The sequence below is a fragment of the Ranitomeya variabilis genome, chromosome 2 (genome assembly GCF_051348905.1).
Source record: "Ranitomeya variabilis isolate aRanVar5 chromosome 2, aRanVar5.hap1, whole genome shotgun sequence".
Lineage (NCBI taxonomy): Eukaryota > Metazoa > Chordata > Amphibia > Anura > Dendrobatidae > Ranitomeya > Ranitomeya variabilis.
The window spans coordinates 123,147,094-123,169,048 of NC_135233.1; the positions used below are offsets into that span (position 1 = coordinate 123,147,094).

General features: G+C 46.0%; 1 long non-coding RNA gene across 3 annotated transcripts in view; it reads left to right on the plus strand.

Annotated features, from left to right (window-relative positions):
• LOC143804639 (uncharacterized) overlaps window positions 1–21,955 on the plus strand; it is a 254,962-nt gene that overhangs the window by 186,324 nt on the left and 46,683 nt on the right. The window lies entirely within an intron of this gene.

Sequence of the window (21,955 nt, forward strand, 5' to 3'; positions counted from 1 at the left end):
TGTTCAGATCGGAGATAGATCCAAAAAATATAATAGGTTGATAAAGAAAGAAAAATTTTTTTTTTTTTTTTTTTTTTTCTCTTTCTCCACATGGCCTTTATTATAGAATTCATTATAGAATTTTCTAACAAGTAAAATTAACCTTTTGTTTGCTGCTTGTGCGCCTGCAATGGACTGTCCAGTCTGTTTTAGGAGGATGTTTCGTGCCCCGACCTCCGCCATAGACGGGATCTATATTGGTTATATGTTATACTTATTCCCCCATGCTGTTCTTACTGTTGTTATACTTAAATTGTTTGTTCATCGCACGTGCATAGATGTCACCCTAGTTTATTCTACAATTCATGACCGGTAGTGTTCCAAGTACAGCCACCCTGGTGTTGGCTTCCTATAATGTGAAGGGCATGCGCTCCCCAAGGAAAAGAGGGCAACTGTTGAGATTTCCGCATTCTAAAAATTCTAGTATCGCATTTTTCCAAGAAACGCATTTTAAAAAAGGTAGGACCCCAGACATGTCTAGAACGCAATTCCCCACATGGTATCATAATACTGGATCCACTGCTTCAAGAGGAGTTAGCATAGCATTTAAAAGAAATGTTCCCTTTACCCTGATGGACACCCTGTCGGATGCGGAGGGGAGATATACAGGGTGGAGCGCGGTAATTTGCTGATTTGGGAATGAAATAAAAAAATTATGATCATTAGAAAAATTTATTTTATATTTTAATTATACTGAACAGTAATGGAATTTTTAAATTACATGGTTTTAAATAGTGTATCTGGCAAATGTCGACCGCTATCCACACACTGCTGCATACGTTTTCTGAAGTTTTCATGAACTCTAACAAGCATGTCCACTGGTATTCTGCCAATTTCAGCTTCAATATTGTTCCTTAGGTCTTCCAAGGTGTTGGGACGGTTGATATACACCTTAGACTTCAGGTAACCCCAAAGGAAAAAATCGCATGGGGCTAAATCTGGTGAGCGTGCTGGCCAGTTCACATCTCCCCTCAAAGAGATAAGCCGTCCAGGAAACATTTGCCTCAAACAATTCATGGTAACCCTCGCTGTGTGTGCAGTGGCACCATCCTGTTGGAACCATGTATCCTCTAGTTCCATTGCCTCAAGAGCCGGCTGAAAATAATCCTGTATCATAGACAAGTACCGTTCGGAGTTCACAGTTATGGCACGACCGTTATCCTGAAAAAAGTAAAGACCAATGATGCCTACTCGTGATATGGCGCACCACACAGTGACGCGTTCCGAATGCAGAGGTCTCTCGTGAACTTCTCTGGGGTTTGTTTCACTCCAGTAACGCATATTTTGTTTGTTTACACACCCACTGAGGTGAAAATGTGCCTCATCAGAAAAAAACACAATTGCGTCACGGGGTATCGTTGCTAACATGTCTTCACAAGAGGTCCGCCGTGTCAAATAGTCCCGTGCTGACAATAGTTGGACCACGCACATTTTATACGAGTGAAAATTCAGTTCATCATGAAGAATCCGGTGGAGAGAACGTCTTGAAATGCCAAGAGCAAATGATTGCTTCCGAGCAGAGCGTTTCGGAGATTGCAGTACTGCTGCTCTAACTCTCTCGATGTTTTGTGGTGTTGTAATCCTTCTCTCAGGTCCCCTTCGTACACATGACACATTCCCTGCTGTTCTGAATGCATTCACCCAATTTACAATTGATTGCCGTCCAGGAACACGTCCGCGTGGAGGAACAGCGAATTGTAAACGAAAAGCACGCTGCACTGCAATGATCGAGTGGGCATTTGAAAAATACGCTTCAACACAAAATGACCTCTCCTCACGTGTCCACTGCATGATGGCAACTGAAAGGCGGAGGAATACAAATCTCCCATCAGCCACTGTAAGCCACACCCACTCTCCCCTCTCTTCGACCGACAGTGCCGCCACAGCATGCAGTGCAAAAAAGCAAATTACCGCGCTCCACCCTGTATAATATTAAAAGGCCTATTAGCAAACACAAAAGTCACCCTTTGCAACATATACGCCCCGAATCAAAACCAAATTGGTTGGTTATGTCAGGTTTTGAATACCCTCAAACAATTTAAAGAAGGGATCGTAGTCCTGGGGGGCGACTTCAACTTCACTTTCAATCCATTGTTAGATTCTTCATCAGGTAAATCTTCTATTTCACAAAAAGCACTTAGGAAACTCCATATCAATCTACAATCTTTAAATTTAATTGACCCATGGAGAACGTTACACCCAACAACTAAAGATTTCACTTTCTTCTCCACACCCCATAATAATTACCACAGATTAGACTATTTTCTAATTCAATCCTGTCACCTCCAATTGGTGAAATCCACAAAAATAGACGTCATATCCCTTTCAGACCATGCTCCGATTCTTTTAGAAGTGCATATTAAAACCCTTCCCTCTACTTCTTTTACCTGGACACTAAACGAAACCCTACTGGGATCTAATTCTTATGTGACTAAGTTCTCTACCTCAATCAACCTTTTCTTCAAAGAGAACTGTCTTCCGGGCACTCCCATGTCTCTGGTTTGGGAGACTCATAAGGCTGTTTTGAGGGGAGAATTTATAGCCTTGGGCTCATATTTGAAAAAGGAAAGGTCCAAAGAGGTAGTGGCTATTCTACACCAGATTAGCTCTGTGGAAAAGTTACACAAACGTTCTCAGACAGATAAATATCAAACGGAACTTGTCTCACTCGGAAGATCACTGAAAGATCTTTTGAACATACACTCAGCTAAGGCTTATATGAGAAGCCAACAACAGTTTTACCTTCATGGCAATAGAGGGAGCAAGCTTATGACTTCTCTTTTGAAAAAACGTAGAGGACGTACTTTCATCACACAGCTGAAGGGTTCAAATGGCCGGATTATCTCTGAGACCAAAGATATTTCTAATGAATTCAAACGCTTCTATGAGAATCTTTATAATTTAGATACACCTGAAGACATGGGGGATCCCGGTACAGCTCTGGAAACAATAGATTCCTTCCTATCATCCTTAAAACTCCCCTCCTTATCCCTAGAAGATTCTTCATCTCTAATGGCCCCAATAACCCCTGAAGGAGTACTGGAGATTCTTTCTGGTATTCCTAATGGGAAAGCCCCAGGCCCTGATGGCCTCCCCATCATTTACTACAAGAAATTAATAAAAACCCTTCTACCCCACATAGTAACATTATTTAATTCTTTCCTAGCAGGGCAACCACTCTCAAGACAAGCCTTAGAAGCCTTTATTACAGTGCTACCAAAAGAAGGGAAAGACCCTAATTGCTGCTCTAGCTATAGGCCTATATCTCTCCTCAACACGGATACGATGCTATGGGCGAAACTTTTAGCGACTAGGTTAGGTAACATACTCCCCAGATTGATTCGCTCGGACCAGGTGGGTTTTGTACGGGGTAGGGAGGGAAGGGACAATTCGACAAAAGTTCTTCAATCTATAATGTACGTTAAAAAGAGGAATCTACCACTGACCCTTCTATCTACTGACGCCGAGAAGGCGTTTGACAGGGTAAGCTGGAGGTACATGGAGAGAGTCTTACATAGGTTTGGTTTCCCTCCCCAGTATGTCACAGCGGTCTTGTCCCTTTACTCTCTCCCCACTGCCAGAGTCCGGGTGAATGGTGTCCTATCAGATGCCTTTAATATTAGTAACGGCACCAGGCAGGGTTGCCCCTTATCCCCATCCTTATTTATATTAATTATAGAAATGCTAATTCAGAGAATTAGGCAAGATAATCAAGTCCAGGGACTACGGATAGGTAGATTGGAATTAAAAACACTGGCTTTCGCGGATGACCTGCTTTTTCTTATTTCCAACCCGCTAGAAGCATTTCCCATTATCATAGATATACTAAATTATTTTGGCAAATTATCAAACTTTAAAATTAATAACACTAAATCAGAAGCACTCAACATTACCCTACCAGCTTCCCAGCTTACAAATTTGCGTAAGCTAACTCCCTTCTCCTGGTCCACGTCATCGATCAAATATTTGGGCATCCATATTACCAGCGACCCCATAAACCTATTTGATTCCAATTTTTCACCCTTACTTAAGAAAATAGAAGTACAGATGAAATTATATAACTTGCCCACACTATCGTGGATGGGACGTGTCAATGTATTTAAAGCCTATCTTATGCCGCTGATATTGTATTTTATGAACATGGTTCCCATTCGTCTTCCCCTCGCTGTCTTTAAAAACATGAAGACCTTAATATCCAAATTCATATGGAGAAATAAACCTGCCAGGCTACCTTTTAAATTATTGTCATACCCTATCTCATGTGGTGGTTTGGGATTACCTGACCCGCACGTCTATTACAAAGCCATACATTTAAGCAGATGGCTGAGAATGGCAGCTAGCCTTGAGAAAGACATAATAGACACGGTTGACACGGCATTATTAGACAGGAGAGGAATTCCATTCGTCTGGTCGCGTTCAGAGCCGGCGTCTTGCTTAGGTCTAGATGAAATAACTTTAGCAACCCTACATATTAGGCGCTCTGTTTTGAACGATTTGCCTCCAGAATCATTTCCATCATCCTTAACCCCTATCACAACTATTCCATATTTAATTGACCCTAACTTTGTGGACTCTTATAACCTGTGGTCAAAGCTCCCTATGGAATCTCTCTCTAATTTCTACGATGGTAAAACCCTCAAAAATAACATTTGGCCTAACAATGCCTTGGCTTCTCCGAGAAATTTTTTACAAGAACGTCACATCAAACGTACGCTTATTCAATTCAGAGATCGGTTCCCACACAAGTCCAGCTGGTCGTGGCTGGACCTCATGTTTAAGACAGGTTCAATCAGATATAAAGTCATATCACGCGTATACTCCCGACTCATTACTCCTTCTCTATCACTTAAACCCTCTTTCATATACTCTTGGGAATCTGAGTTGAATTACACTTTCTCGGATGATCAGGTTTCTAAGATGTTGAGGTTTGCCCGAGGTTTCTCCCGTTGCATTCTGCTTCAGGAGAACTCATATAAGATACTAACCAGATGGCACATGACGCCAGTCAAGCTTCTTCATCTTGGTTTGTTTGACTCCGACTTGTGCTGGAGGTGTCGGGCTGCCCAGGGAGGCCATTCACACATATTCTGGGAATGTCCTATCATTAGAAAGTTCTGGGAGGAGGTGGATTCAACACTTAAAAAATTAAAACTTACTAAAACTAATCTTATTGCTGTTGAGGCTATTCTCTCGTGCCCGACAATTAATTTCAGACCATCCAGACATGGCCTCCTTTCCCTAATGCTTAGTACGGCAAAGCTTTTAATTACCACTCGGTGGAAGAGCGAATATCCCCCCACACTAGGTGAATGGCTCAGCAAAATTGACCATATTTATAGACTAGAGGAACTCTCAAGCTGGGAAGCGCATGCCCATGAACGTTTTACCTCGACTTGGCTCCCCTGGAAAATATTTAGATCAGGGGTGCCCTAAGGTTGCTATTTAACTGCACTGTTTTTTGCTTTCTTGAGAGGCTATACTACTGTATTGTATTTTATTGGACATTAAGTTCACGTGTGTATGATCTGTTCTGTTAATTGTTCTCCCCCCTTCCCCCTTCTTCCCCAATTTTCCCTCCCCTAATCATTTTCACCCAGGCCCTTTTCCCTCCCCCCGTCCTTCCTTTCCCTCCCCCCCCCGTCCTTCCTTTCCCCCCCTCCTTTCCCTTTTTTACCTTCTCTTTTCCTTCCTTTCCCAATGCTGTTAGTCTGAGTTCACATATTGTTATTATTGAATTGGTAACGCCTTTATTTACTCTTTCATAAACTGTATGTAACGTTCTCAGCCTTTTCTTTAAATAAAGAATTTATTTAAAAAAAAAGAACAGTTATTATCTATCTATGAAATGCTATTACCCATACAGGTATTCTACTTACTAACTACAAGTGCAAAAACAGTACTTTTCCTTTAAGGACGTGTATCCACTAAAGGTATACTATAAAACTTCAAAAGTGCAAATCAATATTTTCTTCATTTCTCTTTCTCGTATGCAGGACTATCTGTCTACCCCTACGGGCCTACTGCATCTTTCTTTAGCTGTCTATCATCAATTCTAATAATTACTTTATCTTCAATTTTATTCAAAAACATTACTAATGTTTCTACTTCTAGCTACATACTATTAGCTATGCATGAACATTATTACCCTTAAGCTGAGTGCAATAACCAACATTCCCTTTAAGAGAGAACCAAGTCTCTTCTGAGGTAGTGCAAACAATTTGCAAGTCAGTTTTAAGCAAGGACTTACACGCTGTAATCAGGAACAGTCTCTTCAAAAAGCTCTTCTTTTTGTAAAACCAGTAGAGGGCACCTTTAAGAAGGTGCAAACTATATACAGCGACAGTTTGTGAACCATTCACCGTCCATGATTCAGCAGTCTTTTAGTGTAAAACAGTGATAAAACTTGTGCAAAACTGAAAACAATAAGGATCCCGGGTCAACAAAGGGATCCCTTTAAGAAGAATAACCCTGGATGAGTTTAAAGCAGCAAAAAGCAGAAAAAAACAAACAGTTAACTATATACATTCTCGTGGCTCCGAGGTTTATTCTCGTAGTAGGTTGCAAGGCATCAGTCGCTAGCGGGCACTTCCTGACCGGGAAGCGTTGGTTCCGTATTCATGTCTGATGCGGTGGCAACGTCTTGGGCTTGTCTCTCAGGTGCGGTCAAGTAATTAGTGGTCTGGTTTCGAATGTCAGTTTTGGTAGCAGATTCAGTAGTAGAAATCATACACACAGTGGTGGTCGTATTGGGATTTGTCAGTTCAGAGTTAGTCTTAGTCATGGCAGCAGGTGGCGCTGCTTCGGGGCCTACCAGCAGGTCTTCAGTCACCGGGGCAGGGTCAGCGTTCTTACCTGCCGCAGTGGTGTCCTGGATGTCGGCTGGCTCTGCCAGCAGCGTCATCCGCAACGGTGCCGGCAGCGGCTCCTGGAGCGGTGCAGGGAGTAGTGGCAGTGTCGAGGAATCCTCCGCAGGTGACGTCCGGTATGCGGCCTTGGTGTTTACCCGCATCTGCAGGAGCTGGTCAATCAACTGCTCCATTCCGGCCTGCAGGAGAACAGCATCAGCGGTGGAGGTCTGGTTATAGTGCCCCTCCGGGTAGCTTGAGGAGTCTTCTGCTCTGACCCCACGCTCTGGCCCTGGGCAGCTCGCCATGGCGTCCTCCACGTGGTTCATCTCTTCCTGGTCTTTTTCTTGCTCTCTCCTCCGTGGGCGGTTTCGTTTTCTTTGTCTCCACCCACCATTGAGGATCAGGAGTCGGATCTCGGCTGCTGACGGACACGTCCTCAGGATACAGAAATATCTAGACTGGGCGGCCATTATTTTTCGCGCTTCTAAGTTCGTTCACGCCCACAACTCCACGCCCTTCTTCTTCTCCTGCTCTCCTCGTGGCGCGGTAATGGCGGTGGCTTTGGCGGGAATTTTTGGCAGCAAATGGCAATACACAGTCTTTGCAATAAATCACAGTTCAAGCACAATTCAGACACAGTTCCAAGGCCCACATGACCTGATTCTTCAGGCTTAGGTAGATCCTGTTCCTGACGCCAAAGTTGGATCGCCCCCAGGTGCAGGGCAATAGGGTACTTGGCACCGGGTCTTTCTGTCTGGATTCTGGGGATGTCACGGTGGCCCGACCTGGTCCGTGGCCCTGCTAAGGGGCGCCCAATTAAAGGCGAAGAAAGTTTGTCAAGTGTTCGTGACGCCACCTGTGGTGTTCGGTCAGTGGTGTTCCTATTAGCGCCTGTGTGTTGTAGTACCTCCCTGCTGAGCACCACGGGATAGTCCTCACAACTTTCATGTACGTTTCTGATGTTCTCTCTCCGTCCCCCAGATGGTATGGATAGGACGCACCCGTATGACTGGGTAGGCCTGGAGCTATTTTATAGTGACCCTAGTGATGCCCCTCTCCCACAATTTGCCTCCGTTGTCTTCATTAGGTGTAAAGGTTGGGCAGCCAACTTGGAATTAACTGTCCTGCCGTGTTTCAAAGTAATGCGTAGAGCCAATTACTCCCTCGGTGTTCAGAAGGAGGGCGCCGATCTTGGGGCAGACCCTCCTCCCGGTGTTATCTCCTTGTGCTGTGATCTCGTTTCTCACTCTCCACAATATACTTCGCTTCGTGTCCTTTCTTAGCAGGCTGCCGCAATGAGGTGCAGGCGCAGCTCCGTAGTGTTCTATCTCGTGCTCTGTCTCTGCCAGGATCCCACCCCTGACAGGGACCTCTGTCTGCAGCTTCGATGTTCCTCCTTCTCCCCCTGTCTGCCTGACAGGTCTTCTCTGGGTCAAACCCAGGAGCTTTCTCACTAACTTCCTATCCAACCCCCAGTTTTACCAGAGTGTGAGGAGTGGCCTAATAGATAGAACCCTTTGCTCCCCCTGGTGGCTGGAGTGTGAAATGTAGTGTGTGACTGTGATACCTGGTCAGGTGAACTCTTTTAGTGCAATCAGACGTACCATCACTCCCCCTAGTGGGAGGGTGACATTACTGCAATGACCTCTGGGGCGCTGCAACCAAGTCCTGCTTTTCCTCTACTGAGCATGCTCAAGGGTCAACCTTCCATTGGAGGTCTAAGGTCACACGCTCAGGTCCTGCAGCGGCTCCTATTGGACCGCTAGGAAGGTCCTTGTCAGCTACAGCTATAAAAGGTTCGCATGGCCGCACGGCCATGTGCTAGTATCAACCTATGTAATGAGCTTTGCTATTTTGTGGTCATGTCTGCATGTGGTCATGTTTGGCTGAAATAAGCTCCTAGAATACAGGCACCTCCGGTGAGGAGTTTTGTGTGTATGAATTCAGGGCTGGCGTATAGCCACTAGAATTCCGGCTCCACCGGAGAAGAGTTGTTCGTGTGCAAGGCTGACTGCATGACCACTGTTTGCTTTCTGCTTTGTTAGGTAGCTGTGATCCTCTGTGAGGTTAACAGGGCACAGCGTTTTCCAATCTTAGCGATTCTGTGAAGTAACAGAGTTCGCTTATACCGCCATATAGTGCCGCCAATTGCTAGCAGCAGGTTCTCTCCTACACGGTGGACCCCGGTTTGCGAACACACCTATTATAACTCATATATATACTCGGTGCATTCCGCCAACCCTAACAAAAGTTTACTTTTTTTCATTTTTTTGTGCTGTTTTCCTTTTTTTTACTTCTATCTATCTACCTGTCTATATTTCTGTCTATCTATCTGTCTATCTACAGTATCTGTCTATCTAAAAAAAGAATAGCTGAAGCAGCATTACAGAGGAAAGGGTGCAAATCCCTGGACTTTAATCAAGTTCACATGTGGATATATTATCAAAAACTACAGCCCTCCAAAATTTCAATCAAGAAGTAGCTGTGCTTTAATTAAGACATATGTGTAAAGGTGGCAGACTGTTTTCGCATTTCTACCCATGAAGGCATCAATTGCGTCATGTGTATTATGTCATGCATCTTTGCATATATTGTGTCATGTAAATTGCATTGCATTGTGGTGTTTTCCTGTGTAATGTATAGAGTGTGCTAAGTATTGTTATTATATTATGTGTGGTATGTAGCAGTGTTGTAGGGACTGTATAGTGTAAGATAAATAATATAATGCATAGTGTGTTGTGTAAGGAAGGTCTGCCTAGCAACAGACAGCAGGGTGAGAAGTAGTTAAGTGTTGGGAATAGCCCACAGGGGGAGTGCTTAGTGATAGGGACAGGACTGTACTTCCTGGATAGAGTGAGATAGATTTTGGAGAGTAACAAGTGTGCAGTGCTGCAAAGGGGTGATCCACAGCTAGAATAGAGTGGAGAAAGGAATAGCAAGATCCTAAAGAGAGTTACTGACGAGAGTGAGAGACCTTCCAGAAGGTGTTATCAGATAAGACGCCAAGTTACGAGAAACCTGAGGGCATGCTAGTGCCAAAGGTAACAGGTCTAAAGAGGACTGAGAGCGTGGGACTAGTGGGGGTCCTGAGCAGTAGATCCAGGGCACGGAATGGCTGAGCAAGTAGAGAGAAACCCACTGATCAGGACTATGGACTAGAAGCTGGGTTGTGGCAACGCAGAGACAATACATGTAAGCTGCAGAGCCTGGAGTAGCCTACAAAGGAAAGAAAAGGCTTCTTACTGTGAAAGAAACAGGCTTAAGATTGTGTACCTGCTATCCCTTGTACATAACCCTTACCAAGTTTAGTAAAGCCCCATGTTTGAACCAAAGTCTCCTTCATTAATCTGTGGAATTTGGGGTTTTGGCCAGCTAACACCATCAGCTAAAGGTGGCCTGCACAGGCAAACAGTCCACACAACTTCAACACCCAGCCAAGACCCAATCCTTCATGTAGTTAGCCTTGGCATGACAGGAGAAGACAAGTTTCTCGCCAGCGGCTACCTCCCTGTGCTGTGTAACATATGCAAACATTGAATATATGATGTTTGGACTGTATTACTGCTATGTAGAATATACGTATAAATTGAAGTGCACAAATGGCTCAATTCTTGTGAGCTCACCAGCCTATCATTTACTGAAGTACTGAAGGTAATTCTAATTCTAGGCATTCAGGATTTGAAAATTACGTCACGGCTTGTGATTGGTTGCGTGCCGCCCATGTGACCGCGACGCGACCAATCACAGCAAGCCGTGACGTAATTTTAAAATGTGCGCATTTCCTGCCTCCCGTGACGTCACGGCTTGTGATTGGTCGCGTCACCCATGTGACCGCGACGCGACCAATCACAAGCCGGAACGTAATTTTCAAATCCTGAATGCCTAGAATTAGGCATTCAGGACCTGAAAATTACGTCACGGCTTGCTGTGATTGGTCGCGTCGCGGCCACATGGGTGGCACGTGACCAATCACAAGCCGTGACGTCACGGAAGGCAGTAAACGCGCGCATTTTAAGCAAAGAACGCTGCCGGTTCCCTCGGTGAGGTCCAGGCTGCGTCGGAGAGGTGAGTATAGCAATATTTTTTATTTTAATTCTTTATTTTACAAATGAATATGGATCCCAGGGCCTGAAGGAGAGTTTCCTCTCCTTCAGACCCTGGGAACCATCAGGGATACCGTCCGATACTTGAGTCCCATTGACTTGTATTGGTATCGGGTATCGGTATCGGATTAGATCCGATACTTTGCCGGTATCGGCCGATACTTTCCGATACCGATACTTTCAAGTATCGGACGGTATCGCTCAACACTAGTCACGAACAGGTTCTACTTAAGCCTGAAAATCGGGTCATGTGCGCCTAGAGACTGTGCCAGAATCATGCTTGAACTGTGATTTACTAAAGGACTGTGTATTGCAAAAGACCACCAAAATTCCCGCCAAAACCACCACCATTACAGTTCCACGAGGAGCGCAGGAGGAGAAGAAGGGCATGTCAACATGGGACCACCAAAGCGGCACCAAAAGTGACGACTGCCCCTTCCGACTGCTGCTATGAGATGAAGATGTGCCCAGCAGCCAAGGAGGTCTGCCCCCTTATTGGCAATTTCAAAAAACTGACCGTCACATCCAAACATAGACTAAGTGTGAACAGGTGCTGAACCTTAGAGTCACCAACTCCTATACAGTCAAGCAAATAAGGCAGCACACTGCAGCGCTAAAACATGCAAACATGAAACACGAAAATTGAACTGCATTACTGCACTAGAAATATGAAAAATGAGAGCGTTTAGCGCATAAAAAAGGCCAATTTTATGTGTACCTGGTAGCCACTTTACGGCATCTCTCTTATACCAGGTCCTACGCTTTCCTTTCCTCGCTGAGAATAAACGTCTCCATCTGAATGGGTACCTATGAAAACCTCTTATGAGACTAACATTCTCTCTCTCTGTGGAGGGGTACTGGACCTGTTGCAATTAAAACACCTGTGACTAGGAGGCGGAGTGCTCGGTCAGAAGGCTAAATAATACATTTCAAAAAACTGACCGTCACATCCAAACATAGACTAAGTGTGAACAGGTGCTGAACCTTAGAGTCACCAACTCCTATACAGTCAAGCAAATAAGGCAGCATACTGCAGCGCTAAAACATGCAAACATGAAACACGAAAATGGCTGGGCAATGGGCAGGATGAGGAGGAAACACAGATATAGGCCCAAATAATAAAGTAGGCTAAATGCAGTTCAAAATTGGTAACAGGACTAAACAGGCGACATTGCTTTGTTCAGTGGAGGACAAATGTAATGAGAGGCTGACACAGTGAGTAGGCCCAAATAAGTAACTAGGCTAAATGCAGTTCAAAATTGGTAACAGGACTAACCAGTCGGCATTGCTTTGCTCAGTGGAGGACAACTGTAATGAGTGGCAGACACAGTTAGTAGGCCCAAATAATAAAGTGGGCAAAATGAAGTTCAAAATTGGTAACAGGAGAAAACAGGCGGCACTGCTTTGTTCAGTGGAGGAGAAAAGCAAGGAGCGGCAGACACCGTTAGTAGGGCCCAACCAAACAAGTAGGCCAAATGCAGTTTAATATCTGATCTAGGCCGAAAGCCTGAAAATTGAAGGTCAGCTTTTTTCAGTGGAGGACAAAAACAAGCAGCGGTAGACACCGTTACTAGGGCCCAACCAAACTAGTAGGCCAAATGCAGTTTAATATCTGATCTAGGCTGAAAGCCTGAAAATTGAAGGTCAGCTTTTTTCAGTGGAGGACAAAAACAAGCAGCGGTAGACACCGTTACTAGGGCCCAACCAAACTAGTAGGCCAAAGGCAGTTTAAAATTTCCTATAGGCCGAAAGCCTGAAGATTGACGCTCAGCTTTGTTCAGTGGAGGACAACACCAAGGAGCGGCAGACACCGTTAGTAGGGCCTAACCAAACTAGTAGGCCAAATGCAGTTTCATATTCAAAATATAGGCCAAAAGCCTGAAGATTGAAGCTCAGCTTTGTTCAGTGGAGGACAACACCAAGGAGCGGCAGACACCGTTAGTAGGGCCCAACCAAACTAGTAGGCCAAATGCAGTTTAAAATTTCCTATAGGCTGAAAGCCTGAAGATTGAAGCTCAGCTTTGTTCAGTGGAGGACAACACCAAAGAGCGGCAGACACCGTTAGTAGGGCCCAACCAAATTAGTAGGCCAAATGCAGTTTCATATTCAAAATATAGGCCGAAAGCCTGAAGTTTGAAGCTCAGCTTTGTTCAGTGGAGGACAACACCAAGGAGCGGCAGACACCGTTAGTAGGGCCCAACCAAACTAGTAGGCCAAATGCAGTTTAAAATTTCCTATAGGCCGAAAGCCTGAAGATTGAAGATCAGCTTTGTTCAGTGGAGGACAACACCAAGGAGCGGCAGACACCGTTAGTAGGGCCCAACCAAACTAGTAGGCCAAATGCAGTTTCATATTCAAAATATAGGCCGAAAGCCTGAAGATTGAAGCTCAGCTTTGTTCAGTGGAGGACAACACCAAGGAGCGGCAAACACCATTAGCAGGGCCCAACCAAACTAGTAGGCCAAATGCAGTTTAAAATTTCCTATAGGCCGAAAGCCTGAAGATTGAAGCTCAGCTTTGTTCAATGGAGGACAGCTGTAATGACTCGAGTGGCGCAGACAGACACATGTAGTAGGCCTAAAATAAAAAAGTAGGCTCAATGCAGTTTAAAATGGGTTACAGGGGTACACAGGCAGCATTAGTTTGGTCAGCGGAGGATGATTGCAAGAAGTGGCGCAGACTTACTAGTCCTAAAATAGAAAAGTAGGCTCAATGCAGTTTAAAATAAGTTACTGGGGTACACAGGCAGCATTGGTTTGGTCAGCGGAGGACAATTGCAAGGAGTGGCGCAGACTTACTAGGCCTAAACTAGAAAAGTAGGCTCAATGCAGTTTAAAATGGGTTACAGGGGTACACAGGCAGCATTGGTTTGGTCAGCGGAGGACGATTGCAAGGAGTGGCGCAGACTTACTAGGCCTAAACTAGAAAAGTAGGCTCAATGCAGTTTAAAATGGGTTACAGGGGTACACAGGCAGCATTGGTTTGGTCAGCGGAGGACGATTGCAAGGAGTGGCACAGACTTACTAGGCCTAAAATAGAAAAGTAGGCTCAATGCAGTTTAAAATAGGTTACAGGGGTACACAGACAGCATTGGTTTGGTCAGCGGAGGACGATTGCAAGGAGTGGAGCAGACAGACTTCGTAGGCCTAAAATAAAAAAGTAGGTTCAATGCAGTTCTAAACTGGTAACAGGAGTAAACTGGCGGCACTGCTTTGTTCGGTGGAGGACAACTGGAAACAAGTGGCTGACACAGTAAGTAGGCCAAAATAGTAAAGTGGGCTTAATGTCTGCAAAAAAATGTTCCTAAATAAACAGGTGGCAAAGCTAGGTACAGGGGTGGGTTCCTCTGCTGAGTAGCAGACAGTGGTAGTTCGCGCACAGTATTCAAAGGTCTAAATGGAGGGTAGAGCCCCTGTATATTTTTACTATCATCTATCATTTCAACAAATTTGTATTGGCAGTGCCATTGAAGGATTTAACAGCACAGACTACACAGTGGTGGAGCAGTGAGAGGTAAGTTCTGAAAGTGGAATAGCACTGTTTGAGCTGGGGGGGAACAATCTCTCGTGGGCGGCGGTACTGGCCCAGGGCCCCTTATGTTACGATGGTGTGTCTGACGTTGGGTGTGCACCACCACCGCCAGAGACACTTCATTGTACTATGAGGGACCCTGTGCCAGTGCCGTCGGCCAAAAGTGAGCACATCCACCTGTCCAGGCAAACGGCACTCGCACGGGTGCTTGCGCCAAGTGGTGGCCGTGGCACGGGTGCTTGCGCCAAGTGGTGACCATGGCCCCGTGGGGGGAGTCAGCCCATTTAGGGAGGTGTAAAAATGGCCTATGGTGGACAGTCAGCAGCTGCAAAAGGAGGAATTGGAGCAGTCAGTAAGAGGAGTCCAAAAGCAAGACCTTTTTACAGGAAAGCTATGTGTCAGCAGGGGAAGGTGGGACAAAATAATTAGAAATCCATGATTGGTTCATTTTAATGAAGGTTAGATCATCAACATTTTGGGTAGCCAGACGAGTCCATTTTTCAGTCAGTTTTGAACCAGCAGCACTGAAGACTAGGGTTGAGCGAAACGGGTCGGCCATTTTCAGAAGTCGCCGACTTTTGGCAAAGTCGGGTTTCATGAAACCCGACCCCTGTGTGGGGCCGGCCATGAGGTCGGCGATCTTCTGAATCTGGTATCGGAATTCCGATACCGAGATCCCATATGTTTGCAATATCAGAAATCGGTATCGGAATCCACATTTAAGTGTAAAACAAAGAATTAAAATAAAAAATATTGATATACTCACCTCTCCGGAGGCCCCTGGACATCGCCGCTGGTAACCGGCAGCCTTCTTTGCTTAAAATGAGCGCGTTTACGGCCTTCCATGACGTCACGGCTTCTGATTGGTCGCGTGCCGCTCATGTGACCGCCACGCGACCAATCACAAGCCGTGACGTAATTCTCAGGTCCTAAATTCCTCATTCTAGGAATTTAGGACCTGAGAATTACGTCACGGCTTGTGATTGGTCGCATGAGCGCTCACATGGGCGGCCGCGACCAATCACAAGCCGTGACGTCATCTAAGGCCCTTCACGCGCTCATTCTTAAGAAGGAAGGCTGCCGGAAAGAAGCAGGGCGCGTCCGAGGGTGAGTATATACCTAATAGGAATATATTCACCCTCGGCTTCTTTCCGGCAGCCTTCCTTCCTAAGAATGAGCGCGTTCAGGGCCTTAGATGACGTCACGGCTTATGATTGGTCGCGGCCGCCCATGTGACCGCCACGCGACCAATCACAAGCCATGACGTAATTCTCAGGTCCTAAATTCCTAGAATTAGGAATTTAGGACCTGAGAATTACGTCACGGCTTGTGATTGGTCGCGTGGCGGTCACATGAGCGGCACGCAACCAATAAGAAGCCGTGACGTCATGGAAGGCCCTGAACGTGCTCATTTTAAGCAAAGAAGGCTGCCGGTTACCAGCGGTGATGTCCAGGGGCCTCCGGACGGGTGAGTATATCAATATTTTTTATTTTAATTCTTTATTTTACACATTAATATGGATCCCAGGGCCTGAAGGAGAGTTTCCTCTCCTTCAGACCCTGGGAACCATAGTATCCCATTGCACTGCATTGGGTTTCGTGTTTCGGCCGACCCCGACTTTTTTATAGGATCGGCCGATTTTGCTTTTGAGAAAGTCGGGTTTCGTGAAACCCGACCCGATCTTATAAAAATAAAAGTCGCTCAACCCTACTGAAGACTCTTTCTGATAGCACACTAGCAGCTGGGCAAGCGAGCTCCTGTAAAGCATATTCTGCCAATTCAGGCCAGGTGTCTATTTTAGATGCCCAGTAATCAAAGGGGAATGACATGTGAGGGAGAACATCGATAAGGGAGGAAAAATAGTTCGTAACCATACTGGACAAATGTTGTCTCCTGTCACTTTGAATTGATGCAGCAGTACCTGTCGTGTCTGTGGTCATTGCGAAATCACTCCACAACCTGGTCATAAAACCCCTCTGTCCAACGCCACTTCTGATTTGTGCACCTCTAACACCTCTGCCATGTTGCCCCCTGCAGCTCGTGTGAGAACCATCACCGCTGCTGTGTGCTGGGAATGCCTGAACCAAAGGGTCTACAAGAGTTGATTGTTTGGTAGCCAATATTTGTTCAAGGTTCTCATGTGGCATATTTTGCAATTTCCTTTTGTAGCGTGGATCCAGGAGGCAGGCCAACCAGTAATCGTCATCAGTCATCATTTTGATAATGAGGGGGTCCCTTTTTAGGATACGCAAGGCATAATCAGCCATGTGGGCCAATGTTCCAGGTGTCAAATCACTGCTTGTGCTGGGTTGAGGAGCACTTTCTGTCAAATCAACATCACTTGTCTCCCGCAAAAACCCTGTACCTGACCTTGCAATGCCACCAGTATCTATTGCCCCCTGAGAAGCTTCCTCCTCCCATAAATATTCATCCCCATCATCCTCCTCCTCTTCATCTGCCACCTCGTCCTGGAGAGTTCCCTGAGCAGACAATGGCTGACTGTCATCAAGGCTTCCCTCATCCTCGGCTGCAGACGCCTGCTCCTTAATGTGCGTCAAACTTTGCATCAGCAGACGTATTAGTGGGATGCTCATGCTTACGATGGCGTCGTCTGCACTTACCAGCCATGTGCATTCCTCAAAACACTGAAGGACTTGACAGAGGTCTTGTAGCTTCGACCACTGCACACCTGACAACTCCATGTCTGCCATCCAACTGCCTGCCCGTGTATGTGTATCCTCCCACAAATACATTACAGCACGCCTCTGTTCACACAGCCTCTGAAGCATGTGCAGTGTGGAGTTCCACCTTGTTGCAACGTCGATTATTAGGCGGTGTTGGTGAAGCTTCAGCGATCGCTGATGGTTCTGCATATGGCTGGAGTGTACGGGCGACCGGCGGATGTGCGAGCAAAGTCTTTGCACCTTCAGGAGCAGGGCTGGTAACCCCGGATAATTTTTCAGGAAGCACTGCACCACCAGGTTCAAGGTGTGAGCCAGGCAAGGTATGTGTTTCAGTTCTGAAAGGGCTATGGCAGCCATAAAATTCCTTCCGTTATCACTGACTACCTTGCCTACCTCAGGATGTACACTGCCCAGCCAGGACTGAGTTTCTTGCTGCAAGAACTCGGCCAGAACTTCCGCGGTGTGTCTGTTGTCACCCCAACACTTTAATTTCCAACACAGCCTGCTGAGGCTTGCCACTAGCTGTTCCATAATGGGACACCTCGTGTGCAACACTGGCAGCTGCGGATAGAGTGGTCGTGCGACTGCGCTCTGTGGACAAGCTTTCGCTTCTGCTGGAGGAGGAGGGGTGGTGAACGACTACAGCCAACTGTTTCCTAGACCGTGGGCTAGGCAGAACTGTCCCACTATGGCTGTCCCCTGTGGACCCTGCATCCACCACATTAACCTTGTGTGCCGTGATGGACACGTAACGTCCCTGGCCATGCCTACTGGTCCATCCATCTGTTGTGAGGTTCACCTTTCTACTGACTGATTGCCTGAGTGCATGAACAATGCGGTCTTTGACATGCTGGTGAAGGGCTGGGATGGCTTTCCTCGCAAAGAAGTGTCGACTGGGTAGGTCATAGCGTGGTACTGCGTAGGCCATCAGGACTTTGAAAGCTTCGCTTTCAACCAACCGGTAGGGCATCATCTCTAACGAGATTAGTCTAGCAATGTGGGCGTTCAAACCCTGTGTACGCGGATGAGAGGATGAGTACTTCCTTTTCCTAACGAGAGTCTCTTGTAGGGTGAGCTGGCCTAGAGAGCTGCATATGGTGGAACTAGCGGGGGTGGTGGTGGACGTGGCAGATTGAGAGAGGGTTGGTGAGGGTACTCTTGCTGTTGGCCTACATACAGTGTTTCCTACCAACAACCTGGTGATTCCCTGACTGCTTTATCCTTGCGACGATACCTCCACATTTGCTGCAGGTGGTGTCCTAAATGGTGGGCTTACAGTGAGGGAAGCAATGTAGCGTTGCTGACTAGCTTCATGCAGAGCGGGTGCACCTACGTTACGGGATGTTTGGTAGTTAGTCCAGGCTTGCAAGTGCATGCTGGTTAAATGTCTACGCATGCACATCGTATTTAAATTTTTAACATTCTGCCCTCTGCTAAAGGTCCTTGAGCATTTTTTACAGATAACTTTGCACTGATCATTCGGATCTTGGTTAACAAATTGCCAGACTGCACTCTTCCTACTATCGAATACCTTTTCAGGCATTGCACGCTGTGCTACTTTCACCGGATGACCACACTGTCCTAAAACTGTTGCGATGTTGATGCATGCTGCGGCTCATACTCCTCCGCTCCAGAGCTACTGCCAGAGGCACCCTGTTCCCCCAATGGCTGCCAATCGGGGTCAACAACTGGGTCATCTATCACCTCCTCTTCAATGTCCTGTGCACCTTCCTCTGTGTCACCGTGTAAGGTGCTATAGCGTTTGGGACAGGGCACCATAGTCTCATCAGGGTCAGATTCTGGCTCAGTACACTGCGAGGGCAATGTAGTGATCTGAGTCAATGGAACAGCATAATAATCTAGTTGTGGCTGTGCATCTGTGCACTCCATGTCCGATTCATCTTGTAATGGCCTGTTAATAATTTCTCTTTCTAATCCAGGCACGGTATGTGTAAATAGCTCCATGGAGTAACCTGTTGTGTCGCCTGAGGCATCCTTTACTGTTGTTCTGGGTGAAGGACACAAGGAAGCGACTTGTTCCTGACTGGGAGTATCCACTAACGACTCGCTTTTTTTAAATTTTGAACTTTCCGAAGAGGAGGCGAAAGAGCTAGAGGCTGAGTCAGCAAGGAAGGCCAAAACTTTTTCCTGCTGCTCCGGCTTTAAAAGCGGTTTTCCTACTCCCAGAAAAGTGAGCATTCGAGGCCTTGTGTAGCCAGACGATGATGCTGGCTCAACAACTTGAGCCTTAGGTGCTATTTTGCTTTTCCCACTACCACCAGATGCTCCACCACCATTACCAGCTGGCAATGATCGCCCACGGCCACAACCTCTTCCACCAGACTTCCACATTCTTGGGAAAATGTAACCAAACTAACAACCATTATATGGTACTGTAAAACAAGGTAGAAGGTGTATGTAAACTTGTTGTGAATTTAAATCTCCCTTTTCTATATGTGTGAGAGAAGGCTGCAAAAATCAGGCCCACTGTATTACACTACACAGTGTACGTGGCAGAAAGTGGCTGGCAGATATACGCCAAACAGAACTGACGCAGATGCACTTAGTGGCAATATTAATCCCCTTTTTTACGTGTGGGACACTGCAGCAAAAAACAAAACAGGCCCACTGTATTACACTACACAGTATAAGTGGCAGAAAGTGGCAGGCAGATAAACGCCAAACAGAACTGACGCAGATGCACTTAGTGGCAATATAAATCTCCCTTTTTATGTGTAGGACACTGCTGCAAATAAAAAACAGGCCCACTGTATTACACTACACAGTATAAGTGGCAGAAAGTGGCAGGCAGATATACGCCAAACAGAACTGACGCAGATGCACTTATTGGCAATATAAATCTCCCTTTTATGTGTGGGACACTGCTGCAAATAAAAAACAGGCCCACTGTATTACACTACACGGTATAAGTGGCAGAAAGTGGCTGGCAGATATACGCCAAACAGAACTGACGCAGATGCACTTAGTGGCAATATTAATCTCCCTTTTTATGTGTGGGACACTGCTGCAAAATTCAGGCCCACTGTATTACACTACACGGTATAAGTGGCAGAAAGTGGCTGGCAGATATACGCCAAACAGAACTGACGCAGATGCACTTAGTGGCAATATTAATCTCCCTTTTTATGTGTGGGACACTGCAGCAAAAAACAAAACAGGCCCACTGTATTACACTACACGGTATAAGGGGTGGAAAGTGGCAGGCAGATATACACCAAACAGAACTGACGAAGATGCACTTAGTGGCAATATTAATCTCCCTTTTTATATGTGGGACATTGCTGCAAAATTCAGGCCCACTGTATTACACTACACGGTATAAGTGGCAGAAAGTGGCTGGCAGATATACGCCAAACAGAACTGACGCAGATGCACTTAGTGGCAATATTAATCTCCCTTTTTATGTGTGGGACACTGCAGCAAAAAAACAAAACAGGCCCACTGTATTACACTACACGGTATAAGTGGCAGAAAGTAGCTGGAAATATATTTTAAAAAAAATGGACTGTACTACAATAACAATCTCCCTACAATGATCTCAGGAGTCAGGACAAGTATGGCAGCCAGCAATAAAAATGACTGCTGCACACAAAAGTGGGGACAAATAAACAATAGAACTGTGCAGAAAGGAGCATCAGGACTTTTGCTTTTAAAAAAGCAGTTGGTTTGCACAGCGGCGTACAAACAGCAATGCAGCTGTCAGGGAGCCTTATAAGCTACAGAGCTGATGCACAGAAATCTAGCCTCCACTGTCCCTGCAAAGAATAGGTGGTGTTGGACAGTGGAAATCGCTACAGCACAAGTGGTTTGGGGGTTAATCTTCCCTCCCTAACGCTATCCCTGCTTCTGACTAACTGCAGCAACCTCTCCCTATGCTCAGATCGGCAGAAGTAAGATGGCAGTCGGCGTGCACGCCCCTTTATAGCCCCTGTGATGCCGCAGAAAGCAAGCCAATCACTGTCCTGCCCTTCTATAAGATGGTGGGGACCGAGGCCATCACGCTGCCCACACTCTGCATCCACCTTCATTGGCTGAGAAATGGCGCTGAAAGCGTCATACGAAACGTGACTTTGGCACGAAGATCGCCGACAGCATGGCCAATCCCATGCTGGAATCGGGTCGGGTTTCACGAAACCCGACTTTGCCGAAAGTTGGCGATTTTTGAAAATGTCCGATCCGTTTAGCTCAACCCTAATAATTACTACTACTGAACCTGTCGCTGTGGCAAATGCTAAAGATGATATCCGTACTCAGGCAGTTAATGACCTGACCACTCCTGAGAGACAAACCAATGACGTTGATACAGCATCAGATGAGAAATCGGATACAAACCTTCCCAGGCCAGGAAGTGTTCATTACGGACTGATGCCTTGCCAACTACTTAAAGGGAACCACACAAATCTGAAAATGACTGTATATAGTTGTTTAGCTCTTTTGCTGCTGTTGCTGAAGTTTATTAAACCCGACTAGGGTTATGCCTTAAAGCGGTCCTCAGTTATAGGATTCCAAGTTCTGCACCCATCCAGGGTATTTCTTAAAGGGGTCCCGTGTTAAAGGGATCCTTGGTTTGCACAGTTGCTTTCCGTTTTTAGAGACACTGGATTCATGGACAGTGAATGGCTCACAAACTTTGCTGTATATAGTTTGCACCTTCTTAAAGGTGCTTCCTACTGGTTTTACAACAGAAGCTTTTACAGAGACTGCTTCTAAGAGACTGTTGCTAATCTT